Raw genomic sequence first — 27,591 nt, 5'->3', positions numbered from 1 at the left:
ACATAGAAACTACAACATTCTCCGCTAGCAAAACAAGAAAAGGTAGGTCTGCATTTCTGGCAACTTGAGGCAAAGCCTCAAGAGCTTCCTGCAGAGAAAACCAGCCTGGAGAATCCGGGCAGTGTCTGTAGTAGGAAAAATTAATGGTAGAAGGTTGGAGAGCCTCGATAATGAAGGTTTTTTCTTTCTTTCTTTCTTTCTTTCTTTCTTCAAGAGACCACTTAAAATTTTATTCTTTAATTAGCAACCTTGGGGAGGAAAAGGACATCAGGACTTAAAGGCAGAGGCAGAGACCTGAAAGCAGCTGGGTGTTCCTTGTTAGGCTGGAGCAGAGTTTAAACCAGGGCAGATCCCCTCCAGCTCTGGGCTCTGGCAGCAGCCTCCTCTCTACATCCTGGTCCCAGGTCGGTTTGGTTGCAAACTGGCTTCACTTCATCCGAGGCTTAAGCCTTACAGCTTCAAGACCGACATTTTCTCTGGTTTCAGGCCTGTCATTCATTGGATTCTCTGGCCTCTGATCCAAGTCTTGAACCCACATGCAACTGGATGGCAAGAAGTAGTTTGCTAGGAAGTCTGATTGAGCACATGTTCCTCACCTCCTAAGAGCTTGGGTGAAGTTTCTCTGCCTAAGGTAAGTGCAGCTTGTGAAATGTTTCAGCTGGGATTAGAATGACGGAACTGCTGTTGTTTAGTAATTTCCCTGAGTTGGAGCCATGTTCCCTGCCACCTGACGTGCCATCACCTGGACCCCTGAAGTTAACATTTTCTACTCTAGCACATGAAGTGCCTATTAATTTTTTTAAAATATGTAGGTAATCTTAAAATTAACATCTTGCATTGATGTGGAACATTGGTTACAACTGATGAACTAAAATTGGTACATTATTATTAATAAATGTTCATAGTATATAGTAGAGTTCATAATTTGTACTATACAGTTTTATGGGTTTTGCCAAATGCAAAATGTCACGTATCCGCAGTCACCCCCATACCATGCAGAATAGTTTCACTGCCCTAAAAATCTCCTGTGTCCACTTATTGATCTCCTCTCCCCTACCCCCAAAACCCCTGGCAACCACTGATCTTTTTACTGTCTCTGTAGTTTCGCCTATCCAGATGTCATATAACTGGAATTATACAGTATTTAGCCTTTTCAGACTGGTTTATTGACTTAGCAATTATGCACTTAAGGTTCCTCCATGTCTTCTTGTGGCTCCATAGATATTTTCATCAGGGAATAATATTCCATTGTATGGACAGACAGTTTATCCATTCACCTACTGAAGGACATCTTGGTTATTTGCAAATTTGGGATGTTTGTGTTATAAACATGCACATGCAGGTTTTTGTGTGGATTTGCCTGTTAATTTTTTTTTTTTAAGATGTTGGGGGTAGGAGTTTATTTATTTATTTATTTTTGCTGTGTTGGGTCTTCGTTTCTGTGCGAGGGCTTTCTCTAGTTGTGGCAAGTGGGGGCCACTCTTCATCGTGGCGTACGGGCCTCTCACTATTGCGGCCTCTCCTGTTGTGGAGCACAGGCTCCAGACGCGCAGGCTCAGTAGTTGTGGCTCACGGGCTTAGTTGCTCCGCGGCATGTGGGATCCTCCCAGACCAGGGCTTGAACCCGTGTCCCCTGCATTAGCAGGCAGATTCTCAACCACTGCGCCACCAGGGAAGCCCCTGCCTGTTAATTTTTCAGTGCTCGCCGATACAGGTGTGGTCTAATGAGAGCAGACTTGTGAACGCTGTTCATTTTCAGCACCCATGAGATACTCACTTTGGGTCTGCTTTTCTCAACATCCTTAACACCTGTTGGGCTCTCAGCTATCATCTCTGGCTGGCAGATAACTTCTACATACAGATGTATTTTCTGAAGCTCAGTTACCACTCATTACCAAAAGTTTATTAAGTTTCTTCAAGGCTGCTGTTAGAGATGAACGAGATTCCTTTGTTGACTCCACAGAAGGCTGGTATCTGCCACTGAGATTTAAAGAGAGGGAGCAGTTCCCACCCAGCAAATGCAGCAATTCCTTATTTGTTGCAGATATGTCGGTGTAACTTTCCAGGGCTATAAATCTGTAATGGGAATAAAATTACCTAAAATTTCAAATGAAGGGTCATATTTTAATGCATCTATTTCCATAAAGGGATTATCTAAGTTTTGGGTGCACCAGTGTTCTTGACATTGATATCTACTTCCACAGCCAAAGGAAGAATATTTTTCTCTGTATGTGGAAGGTCCGCAGCCGATGACTGTAGCCCATCTCCTTTTATCTCAGCTTCCAAGCCAACAGATGGCTGTTGGTTCTGTTGCCTGTTTCCAGGAAGTTCACTGTCCCCTGTGTTATGTTTTTGGTCACGTGGACCAATTCTGTTCGATCTCATGCTGTTGATCCCCTAGTTCTTTGTGCGGCTGGAGGCTATTCATGTGACTCCAACTCTGACATTCTAGATGCCAGGCCTTTTCACTTAGAGACATCTGTGGTCAATGCATTATGGTAGTTGTGACAGAAAAGCTAGCTTCCTTTCTTGTGTGAGGGTGGAATTTGAGACCCTGGGTGTTTTTTTCAGCAGGCAGCTTGTTTAGATTATCTCAAATTCCTTTTTCTGATGAATTCTGCAGAGGCATAGCTGGACTTCAGCCTGACAGAGTATTATGCTGAAGAAGTATAACCAGAAAGGATCCTGAGAGGAAATAATGTTCTTTTTTCCCTCCATTTAACTTCATTTAAAAATCAATATGGTGGGTATATACCCCAAAGAATTGAAAGCAAGGGCTCGTAGAGAAATTTGTGCACCCATGTTCACAGGAGCATTATTCACAATTGCCAAAGGCAGAAGCAACTCAAGTATCCATTTAGTAATGAATGGATAAACATAATGTGTATACACATACAGAAGAATACTATTCAGCCTTAAAAAGAAGTAAAACTCGGCTACATGCTACAACGTGGATGAACTTTGAGGACATTTTGCGAAGTGAAATAAGCCAGTCACAAAAGGACAAATACTGTGTGATTCCAGTAATATAATGTCCCTAGAGGAGTCAAATTCATAGAGACAGGAAGTAGGAATGGTGGTTGCCAGGAGCTGGGAGGAGAGGTGAATGGGGAGTTACTGTTTAATAGGTATAATTTCAGCTTTGAAAAATGATAAATGTTCTGGAGATGAATGATGGTGATGGTTGCACAACAGTATGAATGTACTTAATGCCACTGAACTATACACTTAAAAATGGTTAAAATGGTAAGTTTTATGTTATGTATATTTTACCAGAGTTTTTAAAAAAATCAATATTACAATTAAGGCAGTAATACAACACAACTAGCACCTTAATCTTGGGTGACCGTAGGTCCTGGTTTGCTGGGGCAGTGCCCACTTGTGCTTCTTCTCCCCGGGGCAATCATTAATACAGGCAGACCTTGAAGATATTGTGGGTTCGGTTCCAGACCACCGCAATAAAGCGAATATTGCAATAAAGTGAATCACATGAATTTTTTGGTTTCCTAGTACAATAAAAGTTATGTTTGCAATATACTGCAGTCTATTAAGTGTGCAATAGCATTATATATTTCAAAAATGTACATACCTTAATTAGAAAATACTTTAATGCTAAAAAATGCCAACCATCATCTGAGCCTTCAGCGAGTCTTATCTTTTTGCAAGAGTAACATCAAAGATCACTGATCACACATCACCACAGCAAATATAATAATAATGAAAAAGTTTGAAATATTGTGAGAATTATCAAAATGTGACACAAAGGCATAAAGTGAACAAATGCTGTTGGAGAAATGGCACTGATAGACTTGCTCAATGCAGGGCTGCCACAGACCTTCAAACTGTAAAAAACACAACACCTGCAAAGTGCAATAAAATGAAGTGCAATAAAACAAGGTCGGCCTGTAGCACCCTTTTCCCTCTCAAAAGTGTCCCAGGTTGAACAATAAGTCACATGATCAGGCTGGATCTGTTTCATAATTGCATGAATCATTGCACTGTCATCTTCATTGGCAAATGTCTTAACATTTAGAATGTGCCCGCATTTTCTAGAATTACTCTAATTACAAGCTCGATGTCCCGGAAAACATATCCGATCTTTTTTATTTTTATTTTTTAACTTGAAACAACACTCGTTTATTTGCTCACAATTCTGTTGCTTAGACGTTTGGCATGACACGGCTGAGTCTTCTGCTCAGACTCTGACGAGACTGAAATCAAGATATCAGCCAGGCTGAGCTGTCATCTAGAGGCTCTGGCGTAAAATCTGCCTCCAGGCCAGTTCTTGGAATTGAATTAAATTTCTTGTGGTCATAGGATTGAAATCCTTGATCAGACTGAGGTCCCCCTTTCCTTACTTCCACCCTTAACATTTAAAAAAAAAATTATTGATGACTTGTTGAACACTGACTAAATACCAAAAGCAGTCCTCTTTCCTTACAAACTCCTTACTTCTTTAAACACCAAACCCCTCTTTCTTTGGCTTTTTCTAAAAATTGAGGTAATGTTGGTTTATAACATTACGTAAGTTTCATGTGTACAACATTATATTTTGACTTCTGTGTACACTACGGTGTGCTCACCCCCAAAAGTTTAGCTTCTGTCACTGTACAGTTGATCCTTCTACCCATTTTGCCCTCCTCCCATCCCATAACCACTGCTGTGTTCTCTGTATCCCTTTGTTTGTGTTCTTTTGGTTTGTTCACTTATTTTGTTTTGTTCTATGTTCCACATAAGAGTGAAATTATACGGTATTTGTCTTTCTCCATCTAACTTATTTCACTTACCATAATACCTTTAAGATCCATCCATGTTGTAGTAAATGGCAAGATTTCATCTTTTTAGGGCTGGGTGATATTCCGTTGTGTACATAAACCACATCTTCTTTATCCATCCATCAATGGGCACTTTGTTTCCATATCTTGGCTATTGTAAATAATACTGCAGTGAACATGGGGCTGTACATATCTTTTTGAATTAGTGTTTTCGTGTCTTCAGATAAATATCCAGGAGTGGAATTGCTGGATCATATGGTAGTTCTATTCTTAATTTTTTGAGGAATCTTCAGATTGGTTGCACCAATTTACAGTCCCACCAACAGAATATGAGGGCTCCCTTTACTCCACATCCTTTCCAACACTTGTTATTTCTTGCCTTTTTGATAATAGCCATTCTAATGGGTGTGGAGTGATATCTCACTGTGGCTTTGATTTGCATGTCCCTAATAATTAGTGATGTTGGACATCTTTTCATGTGCCTGTTGGCCATCTGTATGTCTTCTCTGGGAAAAGGTCTATTCAGCTCCTCTGCCCATGTTTTAATTGGGTTGTTTGGGTTTCTGTTGTTGAGTTGTATGTTTTTCATATAGTTTAGATATTAACCCCTTATTGGATATATGATTTGCAAATATCTTCTCCCGTTTGGTAGATTGTCTTTTCATTTTGTTAAATGTTTCCTTTTGCTGTGAAGAGGGTTTTTAGTTTGATGTAGTCCCATTTGTTTAATTTTTGATTTTGTTTCCCTTGCCTGAGGAGACATATCCAGAAAGACATTGCTAAGACCAATGTCAAAGAGTGTACTGGTTTCAGGTCTTAAATTCAAGTGTTTAATCCATTTTGAGTTGATATTTTTGTGTATGGTATAAGACAATAATCTAGTTTCATTCTTTTTCATGTGGCTGTCCAGTTTTTCCAAGAACATTTATTGAAGAGATTATCCTTTCTCCTTGTATGTTCTTTGCTCCTTTGCCATAAATTAATTGTCCATACATGCGTGGGTTTATTTTTGGGCTCTCAATTCTGTCCCATTGATCTGTGTGTCTGTTTTTCTGCCAATAACATGCTGTTTTGATTAGTATGGTTTTATAGTAGAATTTTATTTTATTTATTTTTAAAATTTATTTATTTATTTTTGGCTGCATTGGGTCTTTGTTGATGTGCGCAGGCTTTCTCTAGTTGCGGCAAGCGGGGGCTACTCTTCGTTGCGTTGCACGGGCTTCAGGAGTTGTGGGTCGCGGGCTCTAGAGCACAGGCTCAGTAGTTGTGGCACACGGGCTTAGTTGCTCCGTGGCATGTGGGATCTTCCCAGACCGGGGCTCAAACCCGTGTCCCCTGCATTGGCAGGCAGATTCTTAACCACTGTGTCACCAGGGAAGCCCTATAGTATAATTTTAAATCAGGGAGTATGACGCCTCCAGCTTTGTTCTTTTTTCTCAGGATTGGCTATTTCGGGTCTTTTGTGGCTCCATATAAATTTTAGGATTTTTTGGCTCTATTTCTGTGAAGAATATTGTTGGAATTTTGATAGGGATTGCACTTAATCTGTAGATTGCTTTAGGTAATATGGATGTTTTAACAATGTTAATTCTTCCAGTACATGAGCATGGAATATATTTCAATTTCTTTGTGTCTTCTTTGATTTCTTTCAAAAATGTCTTATAGTTTTCAGTGTACAGGTCTTTCACTTCCTTGGTTAAATTTATTCCTAGGTATATTATTCTTTTTGTTGTGATTGTAAATGGGATTGTTTTCTTAATTTCTCTTTCTGCTAGTTTGTTGTTAGTGTATAGAAATGCAACATATTTTTGTATATTGACTTTGTATCCTGCAACTTAACTTCTAATAATTATTTCTAATAGTTTTTTGGTGGGGTCATTGGGGTTTTCTATACATAAAACCATGTCATCTGCAAATAGTGACAGTTCTTCCATTGCAGTTTGTATACATTTTATTTCTTTTTCTTGCCTAATTGCTCTCCAGTACTATGTTGAGCAGGAGTGGTGAGTGTGGGCATCCTTGTATTGTTCCTGATCTTAGAGGGGAAAGCTTTTAGTTTTTCACTACTGAGTATGATGTTAGCTGTGGGTTTGTTATATAATGCCTTTTTATGTTGAGACATGTGCTTTCTATACCCATTTTATTGAGAGTTTTTATCATAAATGGGTTTTGAATCTTGTCAAATGATTTTTATGCATCTATTGAGATTATTATATGGTTTTTGTCTTTCACGTTGTTAATGTGGTGTATCATGTTGAATGATTTGCCAGTATTGAACCATCCTTGCATCCGCGAAATAAATCCCATTTGATCATGGTACGATACGTTTAATGTATTGTTGTATTCTTTGGTAAAACCTTCTAACTCTTGACAAGCTCACTTACTTTGATTTCTGTGGGTTAAAGGGACAGATAAAAGACATGGTCCTAGATAGCTGCCATTTTTTTTGTCTCTCTCTCGGCTGACTTTTTCTTGTTTTCTTTTAAAAATATCAGTAGATATTCTTTGAAGTGAGAAATATGTTTATGGTTCAGTTAACTCCACCTTTCACCACACCATGAGAAAATACACCTCTTTCTCTTTAAGAAAGCCACCGTTCTCCATACTCATTATAAGAGTACCATATTACTATACCCCTTGATTGCTATCTCCCCCAGAGCATCAGTCTCCCAAAGGTAGCACCTAGTACCAATCTTTAGCACCTAGTACCAATCCTGGTACACAAAGGTGCTTAATATCCACTTCATAGTCAGTGAATAAACAAATCATTCAATGATGTTCAAATACTAGTCCTCAAATTTTGCTTTAAAAAATATACAGAAAGCCCATGCTCCCTCTATCCACATCCCCAGTTCAATCTGGCACATCATTAATCTAACCAGAGAGTGATTTCAGATTTGGATGTTCTACTTTATAATACACTTGGCAAATCAAAAGATCATTTTGATTTTCAATCCATAAAAGGAGTTGTATCCTACAAAGCTGGATAAGCTTTCAGCTCCATATAGCTGAAGACAAGAACTCATCATGCTTATAACCCACAGGGAGGAGAAATCCAGGTTTTTCTCTTGAATGTTTACTCAAATATGAATGAAAGAGAAAAACTGTGGGAGGGGAAAGAAGCTGGAATTAGGTCATTTGTGTGTTACTGTAACATAGAAAGATGAATACTACTTACTTTTCCCTGCAGTTAATCAGATTAAGGTTCGATTCAAGCAGTTCCTTCCTGAGAATACACTTTAAGTGGGGTTTAGTTGGGGGCTCAGTATGGAAGAGAGTGGATTTGTCTTGAAGCTGCATTTACAGAGAAAGAGTACTGTTTTTATTTTGATATGTTTATTTTTGGTGGCTTGGGCAGAGTGGCTAAACTCTTGGTGTCACCACTGGACCCCAAAGAACATACTCTTCATATTATAGTGTGGTTTACCCCCGGCAACATTTGTAGTTTTGCATTTGAATGCTTTCATCACCTATCAGAGAAGATACCTGAATGAACTCTCATTTTCTGAAACATGAAAATCACTTAAAAATTGTATATGTATTAGACTGACAAATTCACTAAATAACTCCATTTGCCTCAGGTACTTTTCTCTCATTTTCTATCTCCAAATATCAGAGGCAAATATAAAATGATTTCATTCAGTAATCAAGACTAATTCCTAGATGTGCTCATGTAATTCTTGAGTAAAAATAAATGATAATGTGTTACTTAGAAATTGTAAAGATCATATTCACTTTAGTAGTTTGAAAAAAAATCTGACAAGCTCTAGAGCATGAAATAAGTGATTAAAGTGAATTCAAGCATACTCTTTTTTAATCTCCAATTAACAGGACATTTCTATCTTTTTAATCCTTAAAAAAAGCACCATTAAAGTTCCAGAGCAAAGAAGGATTCAGTACAAACATAGATACACAGATAGTTCATCTAATGAAAGAACCAGCCTGCCAGGAGCTATCATTTCCATGATCAGACCTTGGTTCTTCCTTTGTATTGCTATTCATTAAACGTATAGGCTATCTGGGACTTTGGCGGGGAGGACCTTTTAAAAATCATTTTCCCAATATTTTACTTTGATTATTAAACCAAAACAAAGGAACATTATTTCACATTCAGATAGAACCACCATAGGCAGAGGTGGGCGCTTGGTAATTTTTAGTGATTTATTTGCTTGGTGCTTTTTCCAGCAATTTTCCAGTAATGACTATAACATCCATCTGATTGAAATGCAAATTGGTTAGCAACTGGATCCTTTTTTGATTCTTACAATATGTCATGTACCTGCTTTGAATGAAATATTCTAGCTCTGATGAAATACGTTTTCAATAAGCGTTAGACATGGAGTGTCACTCAGCATTCATTCTGGTCTCCTTCAGGTGTGCCTTCCTCTATCTCTGAGGCTGGAAAGCCATAAACCACATTTCCCAGAGTCCCTTGCAGCTAGGGTTCTGGGCACTGCTTAGGTTCTGCCAGTGAGAGGAGCTGAATGAGAAGCCAGGTGTCTAAGGAAGATGTTTGCTATCTTGTTTTTGACGTTGGTAACCATGTTCCGTTACTAGCCTCCTGGGTGGAGTGGCGCATTGTAGCAGCTTCTCTGATCACTGGAACACAGCTCAAAGAGTGTGCTCTTGATGTCAGCAGCTCAGGTGGTGGCTCTGAATCCCAACCTCCAGACTTCGGCAATGATGGCCCTAGGGGGCCAGTTCAAAGATACCTGTTCTCTCTACCGTCCTCCCCAGTCAGGGAACCTGCACCGTGTGCAGAGTCTCTGCAGGTGCTGTTCACTGAGCATTAAATGCTCTTCCTTCCCCAAAGACCTTCCTTCACGACCCCCTCCCTCCACAGGTCAAATTCCCCATCTCTGCCTTTGACATGTTTCCTGCATAGCACTTAGCACAGTTATAATGACAGGTTTACCTGTGTATTACCAGCAGACATGCTTCCAGGAGGGGTCAGGTCTGCTTTTCTTGCATTCTGAAGGCTTAGCATGGCGCCTTGGGGTGCTGAATGATTAAAACCTGCACGAATCATATTGCTGCTTCAGCCCCAAAGTCCAAATACTCCATTTCTAAATATATAACTGTCCAGGGGGAAACTACGGACTGTTATCATTTTATGAGGGCCACACTTCTAATGGCATTAAGAGAAACTAATTAATTAAAGGTTTAAATTTGATTTGAGAATTTCAATGGGTCATCTCCTTCGATCTCATCATTATCTCCAAAAGCCACCACAGGTAACTTCTTTCACCTAGGTAAGCCAAAGGCCTGTGCATGGGGGAGAAGATGCAAGTTTCACAGTATGAGCCTCTAACTCCCAAAAAACAGTGATTACTAAGAGTCTAGTGTGCTCTATACTATATTCTATGAGCGTATACTAAGTATACCAGGACAGTGGAATGAGCCACTCACCCAAATATTCAATTCTACCATCAATTACACAGCAACCCCTCCGCAGCCCCTAGGAGATGATATTTAAGTCATAGTATTTCTCTTTGTTGTAAGACCGCTCACAATGTGCATTTTACCCCAAGTACCTCCTGACAGCCACCTTAGTTAGGAAGTATCATTATTCCCATTTCACAGATGAGGAAATGGCTCAGAGCTGGGATTCAGTCCAGGTAATGGAGCTCAAACTCCAAGTGGTTAGAAGTTTCTCTGGATGGGAAGTGAGTACCCAAAGTGAATGGTGTCACTCCTTTTGCATACATCTTAGCTAGAGGTCCAGGCTATGTACTGTCTGATGACATCAAGAGAAGAGAATCACACAGACTGAGGGACATTCAACTGGTCATTTAGCACCACCATACTTTGAGCCTGACCAGCAACCAGTGACCAAGGTATGCCAGAATCAGCCTCCATATTTAGTTCCTTCCGTCTGCCCTTAAATAAATCACCAGTACCTTCATCCTTTCCTGCCACTCTCCTCAAAACCCTTCCTAATTCATCTACGAGTAAAAACAAAAGATTGCACAGAGAAGTGCTGACAGCCTGATCGCAACAATTCATCATACCAAGGGCTAAATCACAGTGAGAGCTGACTCAGTTCCCATTTAAGATGTCATTCATTACAATTACATTAATTCATTACAAGTGGAATGCATATAAGTATTCACATATCCACCTATCAGGAATACTGAAAGTATTAATACCTTCTTTACAGCCCTCTTAATCCCCAGTAGGATTTGGCTTTAGAAGATACCGCGATACTTACACAGAGATATAAGATGTATTGGGAAGCCCCCCACCCCGCCCCTCCATTTTAATGCAGAGTTAACCATGAAGACATAGCATTTTCCATTTCCCATCCCTCTGGTAAGTAAAATTTTACTAAAACCTTTGAACTACCTTGGTGCTCTTGCTATATGATGACAAACACACAAAAGGACAAATTATTTCCAAAGAACATCATTACAGTAATTGAATCTTTCTAGAAAAAGGATTTCTTTTGAATTAAGAGAAACGTCTGTAGACAGCTCCCCTCTCAAATCCTACCAAATGCATTAAGAAAGCAGTTCTCTGGAGCAGTTTTCCTTAGTGAGGAGGTAGATCCTTTTCAACCTGTCAGGGTCCACTTTAAAAGCAGTTATAGGCAGTCAGTGGCCATCAGGGAGTCACTTTCATTCTCTCCAAATGATCTTCCCCTCTGAGCTACTCTAGAGCATCCCTCACCATCCCTGGAGAGCCCTTTATACTGCATTTTCAGCCGGCCAACAAGGACAGAAGAACCTACAGTTCTCTCTTCCTAAACTTCAAAACAGATTAACCATTCATTAGTCAAGGATTCGCTATGCTGATGAGTCACGTGAATAATAGTACTTCAGCTCCTGAAACAAGGGGTTAAAAGCCAACTGTTACCTGTATTATTGCTAGTAACCTAAACCTCAAAATGATATAGTCACATTCTAGCTCTTTGCCCACAGGAAATGTTCAGTGTACACTTAAATGCATGCAGACCAACCCGTAAAAAGCTTTGCATGGAGGTGTTCACAACCCTACCGTCTTTCTACCTAAAGCATCCCACGCTTATAACATTTATCACAGAGAAGCCAGATACTACATAAGGACACAGATAGCAAATATTATACAAATCCTACCATCGCATTTTGATATTCCTTCTTAGACTGTATTTTTGACATTAGCTTGGGCTATTTCAGTTAAGTTCTTCCAAATCAACTAAAAAATATTCTGACAAACTTTCTGGCTTCAAGTTATCTTAGTTCATCGCCTCCTGCTAGTTAAAAATCAATTCCCAAGTGATAGCTTCTAAAGGGAAAGATACACGTGTACTCCAGGAAAACACAAATTCATTTTCACCTTTAGACACTACATGTCCCCTACAGCTCTGGGTTCTGATTTATCCGGTGTAACATCTGAAGCACATCCCCGCAGTCCCTTACTGCACGCCAGGCTCGGCTGGCTGTTCGGATCACGTCTAAGTTTTCAAGGTAAACATGTTACCCTCGGCCACTGGAATGACAGCGGAAGAGCAGGCACTCACCCAGGCGGTCAGACCCGGGACGCGGACGCCGGAGAGCGCGGGAGGCGACCTGTCGCGCCCCCTCCTCCCGGTCCGCGGGGCAGGGGCAGGCGCAGGGCCGGCCGAACTAGGGTGGAAAAGAGGCTTCCCGCCGCTCCGCTCTGCGGACCATTGTCAACGCCACGGTCGCCGGCGCTGGCTGCAAGGTATGGGGGCGGGCAGCTCTACGGAACCGAATAGTTGCAGTGCATCCCCCCCGCCCGAGGCCGGGGGAGAAAATCTGCCTTCGCATCAAAGCCGGGGTCTGTACCGGCTGTAACTTCCACCCGGTGACCTACTTTGGAGTGTGAGAATGAAAGCGATGGGAAAAAATAGACGGAGCGCGCGCGGGGGAGCGGGGCGCCGGGGATGCGCGTGCCCGGGTGGGAGCGCGCGCGCGCGCCCCCAGGGCTTCCAAAGAGAAGTTGCTGCGCGGCCCCCGGAGGCCTCGGGCAGAGCCTGGGGGCCGCTCCTCCGCCAGTGCCTCCTCCCGCCGCGGCCCGGGTGCGGGCTTCCCGGGGCTCGGGGGCCTCCGGGCGACCGCCCGCGGCCCCGGCGGCGCAGCTCCCCGCCCCCATCGCCGTGCCCGCCTTCCTGACCCGCCCTCACCTCTGGGGGCTGCGCTCGGGCTCCGGCGGCCCGGGGACCCGGGCCAGCGGCGCCTCCGGGCCGGGAGGGCGGCCAGCCTCGCAGGCGCGGCGGGCGCCGAGCGGAGCCCGGGGAGTGCCGCCTGCCTGCCCGGTCCCCTGGGAGTGCCCCGCCCGAACGTGCCCGGGAAGTGAGGCTCTGCCGCGCCGCCCGGCCTGGGGATCGGGGTGACCTTCCTGCCCGCTCCCCGCGCTCTTCTCGTCTGTGCCTCCCGGCGTGGCCCGTCCTACGTGGGAGAGGACGCCGAGGCGAGCACACCTGGAGCGCAGCAACGCCGTACCTGGGTGACAACAGCGTGACGTTTCAGCGCGTCTTCTCTCATTTGATCCTGGCAAACACCTTCTGCCACGGAAAGGCCCCCAGTGGGTACATGGGAAAACCGACGATCAAAGGGGTTAAGTCCCAGGTGCCACTGGTCAGACTTTCCGATGTTTTCGCTCAAACGGCCTGCGTAATTTGTTAAGAATTTTTCTAAACTAGACCCCTCAGAAGAAGGGATGGAACTTAGATTGGAAGTATCTGCCGAAAGCTGGACACAGATTTCCCCTCCCCCACCCTCCGCGTCTGTAGCAATAGGGTTAACTATTTTCTGCCAGGTCCTTAACCTGGTCGTCTTCAACCTCTGTTATCAAACAGCTCAGTAATTTTAAGAGGCGTATGACTTAAAAAAAAAAAAAAAGGCGCGTACCCAATACGGGAAAGTTAACATGTTTAGTAACTGTTCTGACCCTCTTTGTGTTTGAGCTTGACCCTCCCGACTCCGGGGTCGGGGTGGATGGGTGGAGATGTACTCCCAGGCATAGTTTTTTGTGGGGACCCAACTACATGTCTCATATAGATACCGGTGATGCTATTTAAGGCGCTACCAAGAGGGCCGTGGAGATCAGCATATATAGTTCGCGATTCTGGAATAGTTTTCTAGTGCCACACTATATCCGGGTAGGGGAGGGAACCTTTGCTTCGGCATCTCTATCTTAATGCCCAAGGATAATCAAATTGACATTTTTATATAAACGTTTATATAACGTTTATATAAAATTTATATAAAAATTGACTTTTTATATAAACGTTTCGTTTTGCATTTGAAAGGGAAAAAAATCATGAGCCTGGTGATACATGTTCTTCTTGAGCTGAATGCCAGCACACAGAAGTGCCACTGCTCATTTTTGCTTCCATTCAGTGGAATTAGAGCTACACTATTTCCTTGGACGCAGGCTCCATACTGGATACTGGGATGTTGCTTGTGCTCTTCTAACAGTGCGGTAGGAGGCAAAGCACACCTAAATAAGTGTGATACAGTGGCTGCCACATAGCAGGTGCCTAAGAAAATACTTGTCCAGTGAATAGGACCTCAACGGAATGTGATAAATGTGAAAGAGCCCTGGCTTGAATCCTGCAGGAAAACATGTGGGAAATCAGTTATAGGTGACGAAGTCAGGGGAGGGAGCCTGAAGGAGGCAACAGGTGCAGGATTTTGATACGCAGAACTGGCTAAGGAATGGAAATGAGAAAGTATGTTTGCTATGCTTTCAAGATATGGCAGAGGCAGCGGTTCTTAACCTTTTGTAGGTAATAGGCCCATGTGAGAACCTGATAGAAGCTTTGGAACTTTCCTATATTAAAAAAAAAAGAATGTAAAAATATTTGCATATATTTTCTGGGATTTCACAGACTAGCTAAAGCAGATCTGTGGAATCCCTAGAGGTCTGTGAACATGAGTTACCATTTCCGTGTTGGGAGGCAGGGAGAAAAATAGATTATTCTATTTGAGGCCATTATAAGAGGCATTTCCATGGCCACTGACAGAATTTGAGTAACGGCTGAGGGACTGGAAAGAAAAGTGTGCTACAGAGAAAATGTGCACGCCACCAGAAGCAAAGCACTCCCTCTTTGAAGCAGGACCTTTTTAACACTTATTTTTTTTTTGTACATGAGAATTTCACTTTCAGCTCTCAGCAAAAGTGTTCGGGGGGAAAGACATAGATAAAATATGACTGCCAAACATTGGCAGTCACTGTTGCTGCGGGGTATTGTGTTATTATCTCCTTATTTGTGATGCTTGACATTTTTCATGAAAAATATTATTATGTCTCAGGTGAATATAACCAATCTTATGATGTTTCTTAACCCAGCTTGTTAGAATGGAAAGTTTGTATGGAAAAAAAAGGAAACAATACAAGTATGCCAGTGTTACCATCTATAAGATTGTTATTAAGTAGTGGAGTCTCTACAGAAGTAATAGTTTTACTCTTACAGTGAATTATGAATTGTGGTGACCATAGTCTCAACAGAAATTAGACCACTGTGGAACAAGTGTTCTCCTGTTTCTTCCTAAACTCACACTTAACTTCATTTTACATTGCTTAGTTAACTAAGTGCCTTTATTATTAATATATATTACAATATATTATGATATATATTAACTAATAATATATTATTAAACAATGTTATATTATTATATATTGTAATAGCAACATATTATATATGTTGTATATAATATTGTGTGTTATATTGATATAATAATTACATTATATAATACTATATATTATTTTATTTTATTAATACTATTCAACTGCTTCATTAACTCAGTTCCTGTATTAGTTAACTCTGTGTCTAGCGTGCACTTCTTGAGGAGCAGATGGCAGGCCATGGTCCTCTGAGTACCTGCTCTGCCCATTTTGAGAAAGGCAGCCACAGTGGTTCCTTACACAGAGGTTGCCATACTTTCCATCATGTGACTAACTCAGACAAGGATTCATGCCCACCTGAGGGAGCTCTCTAGTTTGTCCTGTGACCTACAAGGCTGCGGCTGGAGAACGATGCCGTATAGGTATGTGCTGTATTGTAGATGAGGAGACAGACCCAATCAGATCTTTTCCCAAGAGCCTTAGAGGCAAGGCCTGGATTTAAACCCAGGCAGTGAGTGTTCCAGGGCCTGGGTTGGTAACCACTCTGTTCACGGCCTCAGAAGAAGCGAAGACAGAGTTACACAGAGCCACTTGCATGACTGAGTCACACTGTAGGAGCAATGGATGCCTTGACGCTGAAGAGCTCACCCTACTGTACTACCTGGGGCTACTGTTTCCTTTCTGACCTTCCAGAACCTTCTGAGTTGCTTATGACTGCAGAGACTATTGCTTGTTCTTCGTTACTTCGTGAGCTTCATAATAAAGCAATGTAGATGACCTGCTTCTGTCTTTATAACCTGAAAGAACACCACTGTGTGATAACATACAGTGCCCATAACACTGCCATGACAGGAAGTGGAGCTACAGCTGTCCTGCCTGTGGCTCTGCCCTTTTAGTGGGCTTCTCTCCTCCCGATAGAAACAGACATGTTATCTGCAAATAAATTTCTACAAGTCAAATCACATTTTCCAATTGACTTTTTTTAAGTAAAATAAATTTAAAAAAAACACATTTTTCCCCTGAACCATTATGAAAATTATATGCAGAATTTAGCAGCTATGATTTTTAACCATTTGTTTAATGGAAATATGAAAAAAACATGTAATGAATAACTACTAAAACCAAATTACTTCATGTCCCTTCTGCTTGACATCCATGACCAGTTCTCCGTTGCTTATTAAATACCACGAATGCCATAGAATAGGATACAGAGCCCCTGACCCCAACCTACCTCTCCAGGCCCAAGGAGAATCATGAGATTTTTCTAGCTTCTGCAGCCCTAAGCTCCACACCTCTGGTTTCTTAAATGAAGGCAAGAAATTCATGTAAGCTATTTTTCTAGAGCTTCTGACCATTATCTTATTTATTTTGTCCTCATTTTCTATCACAATTCTTGGCACTTTGAGGTTAATGCACATATCTTAATTAATGAATTCACATGTATTGCTACGATGCTTGTATAACTATTCCATTCAGTTCAACCTCGACCATCTACTTCATACAAGGCCTTGATCTAAGTACTGGCTATTAACCATGTTGGGTGCTTACCTATTATTACTATAATGGAGACTTTAAAAATATTGCCATGTATTTACCCACATTTTTCCTCCTTTCAAAGTCATTCCATATTTTTGAGTGATTTTAACTCGTTTAGCATGATACTATCTTGGTGCATAAGAAAGTGGGATCTCTCCACCGGTGGAATGGTAAACTGAGGCGAGATTAGCCACAGATTACAGGAAGAAATTGTGAGGCACTGTCAGAAAGATCACCGGAGGAGACTGGAGACAAAGCAGTCTGAGAACAGGGATAGACAAGGCTCAAGCTTTGTGACCTCTTTGGTTCCAAAGGGTTTCCCACAACAAACCAGTCAGACTGGGCTGGGGGGTCAAAGAGCTCACAGCTGTTGATAATATAAATCAGCACATCTTGGAAACAGGAGTGCCGACCAGAAGCTTTGCTTAGCATCTCGGAGTGTGCAAGGGCTGGGGTCCAATATGCTGTCCACTTAAGTCCTAAATCCTTCACTTCTTCAACCACTTTGTTTCCAGAGAGTCTGGTGCTGTTTCTTTTATCCATGGAACTGGTATTCTCCAGACCTCTGAAGCCCAGAAGGACTCCTTTGGGGGTAAATGGTGAATTTCCCAACATGGAAGATAAGATGGTTTCTTATCTGATAGAGTTTTATGGGCCTCTCTGTCTTCCTGAACTACGTAAAAAAATAACCCCACCAAAAATCTCAACATTCCTCAAGCACCTCTCCTTGGTTCTCTTTTCTCTCTCCGTGATCTTTCCCCGGACAGCCTCATCCACCTTTATGACTGCAAGCAGAATCTCTGTGAAGATGTCTCAAAACTCTGTGTTTCTGAGTTGGTCTTCTCGTAAACCTCCGACCCACGTTGCTGGCAGCTTGCTTGACGTCCCCTTCAGAGTGACCTCAGTACATTTGGATCTGAGGTCCTGTGCTCTCCATGGACCTAATCAAGCTGCTCTTTGCATTTCTCTATGAATCCCATCCTCCCAGTCACCTGCTGCATCCTCAAACTCTTTGCTTCTCCTGGCCCTTCGTATCCCACTGGCAGCCACCATCTGCCAATTTGATCTTTGTAATGCTTTTATTTATCTACTTCTCTCCCTTCTAATTGTTTCTACTTAAGTCGTTTATGTCCTGTTACTTCTCACCTAGATGATTATAATAATTGTTTAATTTGGTCTCCTGACTTTCAAAACCATGTCTTCTTTAAAACCTTTTAGCTTTTATCTAAAACTGAATCACTCTGTCCAGAGACTTTAGCAGTCTTTATCTATGTGCCTCTTATAAAACCTAATACTAACTTTTTGAAGTATTTATTCATTTTTTTCAACAAGTATTCATTGAACATCTGTCATATGCCGGGCACTGTGCTAGGAAAACAGTGGTGAGCAAAACAGATAAAATTCCTACCCTCATGGAACTTATGGTCTAGTGAGATGACAGACATTAATCAAATCATCACAGATATCACAAATAAAATGTGTAATTTCAAACTGAAGCAAGTATCTGGGAGGAAAGGTGCAGAATGTCATGAGAGTTCACGTGTCCCATCTGTCTCCTCCCGGGAACCAGCAGTAGGATTCATCCTCAAAGTCTAGCCCAGAGCTGTATGTACATAGGGAGGTGTTCAAAAAGTTTTTGTTGAAGGAACACAGGCATCTACTTCCGACAAGTAAGTGACATGATACTTTTCTATATTACATAGTATTGAATAAAATACATGACAAATGCTGATGGTAACCCACTGCCACTTAAGCTGTTGGCTTTTGTTCCATTACCGCAAATCCATGGTCATCTGTTTCTAAAAGCATCCTGTTTTCTTTGCCAGCATGGCAACATGTGAATTCTTGTTATTCCAGTAGCATTATCAAGAACATTCTTTATGGCAGAAGTTCTTATACACACTAATAATTTGCTGTTCTCAGCAGTACCAGCCCCTTAGGCCTCTTCCATCTAGTTCATAACGTTTGCTGAAGATGTAAGAGAGCATTGTTTTTTCTGCCCCACCGGAAGCTGTGTCATCCTCCAGACATCCTCTGTGTCCTTTTCCTACTTCCTCTTCATCTCTGTAGCTGTGTGAGTATTGTTTCTGCGTCCCTTTTCTCTTCATTTCTGCCATGTTGCTCTTTCATCATCTTCTGCTTGTGATCCTGTCATTTTTTTGGAGTCAGCTTTTTGCTGGAGCAATAAGTGACACATATCTCCTGGTTTATTTTATCTCTACTTTTTTGCAGTGCTATTATATAATGGTTTTTCAAGAAGCACTCTCAGACACAGAAACTCAGGTCTGATTTTTTTTTTTTTTTTCTGTATGTGTTGTTTGTTTTCAGCTTCAAATGGATAGGGAGTGAGAAAGTGACCTTATTTTCATGGTAGGAAAAGGAAGACTGTAAAAAAGAAATTCCAGCAACAGAAAATGTGTCGTATAAAAAGTAGAACATCTAGAATGTAGAAAAATACAGAGGCATGATTTTGAAGATAATTTAGTGACCTGGAAATACAACAGAATGTTAAGTGAAACAGCATAGAAAAGATTTTAGGTTAGGTAAATTATATATTCACATATATGTGCAGGAAAAATACTGGACAAGTATACCAAAATGTTAACAGTGGTTCCCTCTGGGTAATGGAATTTTCACTTTTACGTTCTTCTGTATATTTTTAAGGAGAAAGGGACTGTGTGTAGTTTCAGAGCATGGCATATCCCTATTTGTAGCCACAACTCTGTCCTCATGGATTTTATTGATCTGGCATCCCTGCTGTTACCCATCAAGTGTGTGAGAAGCCGTATCAACATGTGGAAGGCCCTCTTGTTCCTTTCCTTTAGTATTATTTTAAGTACTCAAGTGCAGCAGTGTAAGTCCAGTTGTTTTAAATATAGAAGTCACAATTACCACAGCATTTCCAAACCTGAAAGCTGTTCATGGCTATGTCAAAGACACAGCCATATGTGCCCCATCTTGTATTGTGCTTAAATTACTTGTTGTATTTACATCATGTTTTGTTAGGTACCGTCAAATATCAGCTCCCTGGGTAAGCATCTTGATTACATCTACCTATTGTTAATGGTGATCTTGAGTTTATATGATAGTCAGCTCTAAGAAGAATGGAGAAGTAGATTCATTGTGTGTGTGTGTGCACGTGCTTATTGTGTGCACTTATGTGTGTATATGTAGTTCCTAGAGATTTGATATTCTGGGGCAAATGGAAGGTGAATTTTGAAGTGGTTTTATTTTTCTCTGACAATATTTTTGGAACTTCAGGGGAGGTAAAATTTTTTTTTTTATTTAGACTAGAATAGTAATTAAAATTAGGTACTAATATATGTTACTAGAAGTTAACTTACTGTAAAATAGCTTCAGAAAACTGCGCCATAAGAAAATTTTGTTGGAAAACTATTTGTGATTGCCAATGTACAGTGTTTATATTCTGAGAACAAGCAAGACAGTACTGCGCTCCTACAGTCCCACCACCAGAATTACGATAACCAGAGTTCTTTGACCCCAATCTCAACCAAGATCTCTGGATCTTAGATTACTCGCCTGAAAATTCAGGGAATTGAGTTAGACCTCAGATCACTGAGCTCCCTTACAGTTCTTAAAACAAACTGTAAGCATTTTTGCCTGGATCTAGAAAGTTGTAAAATATAGAGGGAGATTTGGTGCCTTGTTTATCTTTCCCATTTATTATCTAAAGGTTGAGTAGAAGCTTCCTGTTTTCCAAGCTGGATTTCAAAGGATTGGATGTGGAGTTAATAACTGGTACTAGCTTCTATTTAATTCACGTGGAGAATTTAGGAAGAACTTGCAAGATGGAAGAGGAAGGAGACTTATTCTGAGAGGCTCCAGAGGGCAGACTCGGACCAGCGAAGGCGAATTACGGGGAAGCACATTTAGACTCAATATGAACAAGAGGTTTTAAAGTTTGAGCTGCCTGGAAGCCGGGCTGGCTCCTTCAACAGGTACAAATCTTTGTCTCTGGACAGGCAGACGAAGAGGCCAGCTTACTTATTGCTGATCCTTGCAGAAGGAATCCATACATCAGAGGGGAGCTCATGCTTCCGAGACATCTCAAAGTCCCTTCCAGAGCTGGGATTCTTTGATGCGGTATCAACAATGGGTGTTGAGAAACAGCAGAACACAAAGTCTCTTCAGGCATTTGGACAAAGAATGAGGCGGTTATTTCCACAACATAGCCTTTGCCACTCCGGTTTCTCCTTCCTTCTCTAGTTAGTTTCATCAAGAAACTGGTTAAGTTTGGAAATAGTAGTCAAGCAAAGATATAAACTAACATGGGGAAGAGTTGCAAAGATCGGTTTCCTTCCATTATTCAAGGCATTTGTCTGAAACCAGAGCAGGGAATATGCCTCAACGACCATGAGGATTCTGTGTACAGATAATCAGGGAAAACAGCATCCTTGGCTTGAGACGTAAGACTGTGCTCATACCTGCTGACCTGGAATTTGTACTTCCTTTTTCCTATTTAATGTGAAAGAAGAAAAGGAAATAAAATAAAGTTAATGAGTAGGGAGGTGATTAAAAAATCCAATTGAACAAAAAGGCCAGAAAAAGGTATTTTGGTTTTTGCAGATTATTTTGTTTTTGTTTTGTTTGTTGTCTAATAGCAAAATGAACAGTCATCACCTAACAAGAATAACAAAATAAATAAAATGCCTTCCTAAGGGAAAGATTGCAAGTGAACTGGCCCAGAGGTTGAAGTCATTGCCAAGGGGCAGACAGGTGGGAAGGCCCTTGGCCCGAACATTTTCTGTTATTGCAGAAGCAAACTCGTCCATCATTTTGGACAGTGGCTCTTACATTCCTGAAGGCCAAGGCTTTTCTGCACTTACTATTCTGGCCACATACAGGCAAGGGTAATGTAATATACGTAGCCATCCCTTGTGAGCTCTGTTTTATCTGATCAGAACTCAAATCAGTCTAACCTGAAGAGAACAATTTAAGAGAAATGCCAAGCACAGTTTTCCTATATCCAAACTGAGTCCAGGTTAAAAGAATTTTCTTTACCCACGGGCTAACTTGACTGAAGAAATGTTCGTGCAAGAGAGAAAGCCATCTCACATGGAAAAAAAAAAATGAAGTTTTTTTTCAAAAATTCAATTTACACCTAAATTTATAAACTACAGCATACGTAAAAATTCAGTATATTTTAGCTCCAGCTTTAAAGAAAGTCTGAAATTGCTTGGAGTTCTATGTCTCTGATTGTCATGTTCAACTGTTAGGGAAATTTTTATCTTAGAAATTATTTGGAATTAATCCAACATTCCGGACCCAGGTGCATGTTAGAGAAAGAAGGGGAAAAACAAGGATTTGAAAAGACATTTTAGCTCTTTACTATTGACTGAAAGAGAAAAAATCTAGGAGCAGAAACCATTTGCTTCTCAGCAGGTTAAATTTTAATGTTACTGGCCGATTATTCTAACACAGGAGTAAAGCAAGGAATTTCCTCCAAGAAGTGTTCTTGATTTCATGAGAAAATAACATAAAAGAATCACATCATGTTAATAAAACAGTTATGTGTGCATATAAAGTTTAAGAGATGGAAGGAATTTTTGAGATAATAGAGTGTGTATGAAAGAAATAAACGTTTACTCTAAAAACATCTGAGAATTCAGAATTGCATGAAAATGGAAAAAAACCCATAACTGAACCACTGAAAGACACTATTGTTCACATTTTGGTGCATTTCCTTCCTGTCGGCCTGTGTGAGTCCATCTGTTTAATACTTTTAAAATCAAAATTGGGATATTATATTCATTTTTATTTTAAATTGTATCTTTGTGCAACATATCATGTTATTAAGTAATCTCCCAAAACACTGATTTTAACATAATCATAAAAATTAATTTTAAAGATATTTATCATGTGCCAGGTGTTGGACAAAGTACAACAATGCATTAACTCACATAGTCCTCAGGAGAGCCCAAGGCAGCATAATTATTATCCTTTTTTTTAACAAATGGGGAAACTGAGCTTAAAGGAAGTTAAATAACTTGCTCAAAGCCAATAAATGATGGGGCTGCGATTTGAAATGATTTGGTTCTAACTTTAACGACAGTATTCTTTTTTTTTTTTAACATCTTTATTGGAGTATAATTGCTTTACAATGGTGTGTTAGTTTCTGCTGTATAACAAAGTGAATCAGTTATACATATACATATGTCCCCATATCTCTTCCCTCTTGCATCTCCCTCCCTCCCAACTTCCCTATCCCACCCCTCTAGGTGTTCACAAAGCACGGAGCTGATCTCCCTGTGCTATGCAGCTGCTTCCCACTAGCCATCCATTTTATATTTGGTAGTTTATATATGTCCATGCCACTCTCTCACTTTGTCACAGCTTACCCTTCCCCCTCCCCATATCCTCAAGTCCATTCTCTAGTAGATCTGTATCTTTGTGCAACATATCATGTTATTAAGCACTGTTATTGGAGCATTTATTTCCAGCATTTATTGTTTGCAGATTTTTTGATGATGGCCATTCTGACTAGTGGGAGATGATATCTCATTGTACTTTTGATTTGCATTTCTCTAATGACTAATGATGTTGAGCATTCCTTCATTTGTTTGTTGGCAGTCTCTATATCTTCTTTGGAGAAATGTCTATTTAGGTCTTCTGCCCATTTTTGGATTGGGTTGTTTGTTTTTTTGATATTGAGTTGCATGAGCTGCTTGTAAATTTTGGGGATTAATTCTTTGAGCTGCTTGTAAATTTGAGGGATTAATTTACTTCATTTGCAAATATTTTCTCCCATTCTGAGGGTTGTCTTTTGGTCTTGTTTATGGTTTCCTTTGCTGTACAAAAGCTTTGAAGTTTCATTAGGTCCCATTTGTTTATTTTTATTTCCATTTCTCTAGAAGATGGGTCAAAAAGGATCTTGCTGTGATTTATGTCATAGACTGTTCTGCCTATGTTTTCCTCTAAGAGTTTGATAGTTTCTGGCCTTACATTTAGGTCTTGAATCCATTTTGAGCTTATTTTTGTGTATGGTGTGAAGGAGTGTTCTAATTACATACTTTTACATGTACCTGTCCAGTTTTCCTGGCACCACATATTGAAGAGGCTGTCTTTTCTCCACTGTACATTCCTTCCTCCTTTATCAAAGATAAGGTGACCATATGTGTGTGGGTTTATCTCTGGGCTTTCTCTCCTGTTCCATTGATCTATATTTCTGTTTTTGTGCCAGTACCATACTGTCTTGATTACTGTAGCTTTGTAGTATAGTCTGAAGTCAGGGAGCCTGATTCCTCCAGCTCCGTTTTTCGTTCTCAAGATTGCTTTGGCTATTCGGGATCTTTTGCGTTTCCATACAAATTGTGAAATTTTTTTTTCTAGTTCTGTGAAAAATGCCAGTGGTAGTTTCACAGGGATTGCACTGAATGTGTAGATTGCTTTGGGTAGGAGAGTCATTTTCACAATGTTGATTCTTCCAATCCAAGAACATGGTATATCTCTCCATCTATTTGTATCATCTTTAATTTCTTTCATCAGTGTCTTATAATTTTATGCATACAGGTCTTTTGTCTCCTGAGGTAGGTTTATTCCTAGATATTTTATTCTTTTTTTTGCAGTGGTAAATGGGAGTGTTTTCTTAATTTCACTTTCAGGTTTTTCATCATTAGTGTATAGGAATGCTAGAGATTTCTGTGCATTAATTTTGTATCCTGCTACTTTACCAAATTCATCGATTAGCTTTAGTAGTTTTCTGGTGGCATCTTTAGGATTTTCTATGTATAGTATCATGTCATCTGCAAACAGTGACAGCTTTACTTCTTCTTTTCCGATTTGGATTCCTTTTCTTTCTTTTTCTTCTCTGATTGCTGTGGCTAAAACTTCCAAAACTATGTTGAATAATAGTTGTGAGAGTGGGCAACGTTGTCTTGTTCCTGATCTTAATGGAAATGGTTTCAGTTTTTCACCATTGAGGACGATGTTGGCTGTGGGTTTGTCATATATGGCCTTTATTATGCTGAGGAAAGTAGTCTATGCCTACTTTCTGGAGGGTTTTTATCATAAATGGATGTTGAATTTTGTCAAAAGCTTTCTGTGCATCTATTGAGATGATCATATGGTTTTTCTCCTTCAATTTGTTAACATGGTGTATCACATTGATTGATTTGCGTATTTTGAAGAATCCTTTCATTCCTGGGATAAACCCCACTTGATCATGGTGCATGATCCTTTTAATGTGCTGTTGGATTCTGTTTGCTAGTATTTTGTTGAGGATTTTTGCATCTATGTTCATCAGTGATATTGGCCTGTAGTTTTCTTTCTCTGTGACATCTTTGGTTTTGGTATCAGGGTGATGGTGGCCTCGTAGAATGAGTTTCGGAGTGTTCCTCCCTCTGCTATATTTTGGAAGAGTTTGAGAAGGACAGGTGTTAGCTCTTTCTTCCCTAAATGTTTGATAAATTCACCTGTGAAGCCATCTGGTCCTGGGCTTTTGTTTGTTGGAAGATTTTTAATCACTGTTTCAATTTCAGTGCTTGTGATTGGTCTGTTCATATTTTCTATTTCTTCCTGGTTCAGTCTCGGAAGGTTGTGCATTTTTAAGAATTTGTGCATTTCTTCCAGGTTGTCCATTTTATTGGCATAGAGTTGCTTGTAGTAATCTCTCATGATCCTTTGTATTTCTGCAGTGTTCATTGTTACTTCTCCTTTTTCATTTCTAATTCTACTGATTTCAGTCTTCTCCCTTTTTTTCTTGATGAGTGTGGCTAATGGTTTATCAATTTTGTTTATCTTCTCAAAGAACCAGCTTTTAGTTTTATTGATCTTTGCTATAGTTTCCTTCATTTCTTTTTCATTTATTTCTAATCTGATCTTTATGATTTCTTTCCTTCTGCTAACTTTGGGGATTTTTGTTCCTCTTTCTCTAATTACTTCAGGTGTAAGGTTAGGTTGTTTATTTGAGTTGTTTCTTAAGGTAGGATTGTATTGCTACAAACTTCCCTCTTAGAACTGCTTTTGCTGCATCCCATAGGTTTTGGGTCATCGTGTTTTCCATGTCATTTGTTTCTAGGTATTTTTTGATTTCCTCTTTGATTTCTTCAGTGATCTCTTGGTTATTAAGTAGTGTATTGTTTAGCCTCCATGTGCTTGTATTTTTTTACAGATTTTTTCATGTAACTGATATCTAGTCTCATAGCGTTGTGGTCGGAAAAGATACTTGATACAATTTCAATTTTCTTAAATTTACTAAGGCTTGATTTGTGACCCAAGATATGATCTATCCTGGAGAATGTTCCATGAGCACTTGAGAAGAATGTGTATTCTGTTGTTTTGGGATGGAATGTCCTATAAATATCAATTAAGTCCATCTTGTTTAATGTGTCATTTAAAGCTTGTGTTTCCTTATTTATTTTCATTTTAGATGATCTGTCCATTGGTGAAAGTCCATAGTAGGGGTGTTAAAGTCCCCTACTATGAATGTGTTACTGTTGATTTCTCCTTTTATGGCTGTTAGTATTTGCCTTATGTATTGAGTTGCTCCTATGTTGGGTGCATAAATATTTACAATTGTTATATCTTCTTCTTGGATCGATCCCTTGATCATTATGTAGTGTCCTTCTTTGTCTCTTGTAATAGTCTTTATTTTAAAGTCTATTTTGTCTGATATGAGAGTTGCTACTCCAGCTTTCTTTTGGTTTCCATTTGCATGGAATATCTTTTTCCAACCCCTCACTTTCAGTCTGTATGTGTCCCTAGGTCTGAAGTGGGTCTCTTGTAGACAGCATATATACATGTCTTGGTTTTGTATCCATTCAGCCAGTTTATGTCTTTTGGTTGGAGCATTTAATCCATTTACATTTAAGGTAATTATCGATATGTATGTTCCTATTCCTATTTCCTTAATTGTTTTGGGTTTGTTATTGTAGGTCTTTTCCTTCTGTTGTGTTTCCCGCCTAGAGAAGACCCTTTAGCATTTGTTATAAAGCTGGTTTGTGGTGCTGAACTCTCTCAGCTTTTGCTTGTCTGTAAAGGTTTTAATTTCTCCATCAAATCTGAATGAGATCCTTGCTGGGTAGAGTAATCTTGGTTGTAGGTTTTTCTCCTTCATCACTTTAAATATGTCCTGCCACTCTCTTCTGGCTTGCAGAATTTCTGCTGAAAGATCAGCTGTTAACCTTATGGGGATTCCCTTGTGTGTTATTTGTTGTTTTTCCCCCGCTGCTTTTAATAATTTTCTTTGTATTTAATTTTTGATAGTTTGATTAATACGTGTCTTGGCGTGTTTCTCCTTGGATTTATCCTGTATGGGACTCTCTGTGCTTCCTGGACTTGATTAACTATTTCCTTTCCCATATTAGGAAAGTTTTCAACTATAATCTCTTCAAATATTTTCTCAGTCCCTTTCTTTTTCTCTTCTTCTTCTGGGACCCCTATAATTCGAATGTTGGTGCATTTAATGTTGTCCCAGAGGTCTCTGAGACTGTCCTCAGTTCTTTTCATTGTTTCTTCTTTATTCTGCTCTGCAGTAGTTATTTCCACTATGTTATCTTCCTAAGTCACTTATCCGTTCTTCTCCCTCAGTTATTCTGCTGTTGATCCCTTCTAGAGTATTTTAAATTTCATTTATCGTGTTGTTCATCATTGCTTGTTTGCTCTTTAGTTCTTCTAGGTCCTTGTTAAATGTTTCTTGCATTTTCTCTATTCTATTTCCAAGATTTTGGATCATCTTTACTATCATTAC

At 40.1% G+C, this 27,591-nt stretch overlaps 1 protein-coding gene and 1 long non-coding RNA gene across 2 annotated transcripts in view; one reads left to right on the top strand and one right to left on the bottom strand.

Moving 5' to 3' along the window:
• Window positions 1-12,597, bottom strand: part of TRMT9B (tRNA methyltransferase 9B (putative)) — a 56,548-nt gene extending 43,951 nt beyond the window's left edge. Inside the window, exon 1 of the mRNA XM_060001382.1 lies at window positions 12,274-12,597. The gene's annotated coding sequence lies outside the window, so the exon portion shown is untranslated. The remainder of the gene's footprint in view (window positions 1-12,273) is intronic.
• LOC132417659 (uncharacterized) overlaps window positions 1-27,591 on the top strand; it is a 191,824-nt gene that overhangs the window by 78,695 nt on the left and 85,538 nt on the right. The window contains exon 3 of the long non-coding RNA XR_009517906.1: window positions 487-631. This is a non-coding gene — a long non-coding RNA (uncharacterized lncRNA). The remainder of the gene's footprint in view (window positions 1-486; window positions 632-27,591) is intronic.

Source organism: Delphinus delphis, chromosome 21 (assembly GCF_949987515.2).
Source record: "Delphinus delphis chromosome 21, mDelDel1.2, whole genome shotgun sequence".
NCBI lineage: Eukaryota > Metazoa > Chordata > Mammalia > Artiodactyla > Delphinidae > Delphinus > Delphinus delphis.
Note: the sequence above shows the minus strand (reverse complement) of the source record. Positions and strands in the feature narration are given on the sequence as shown.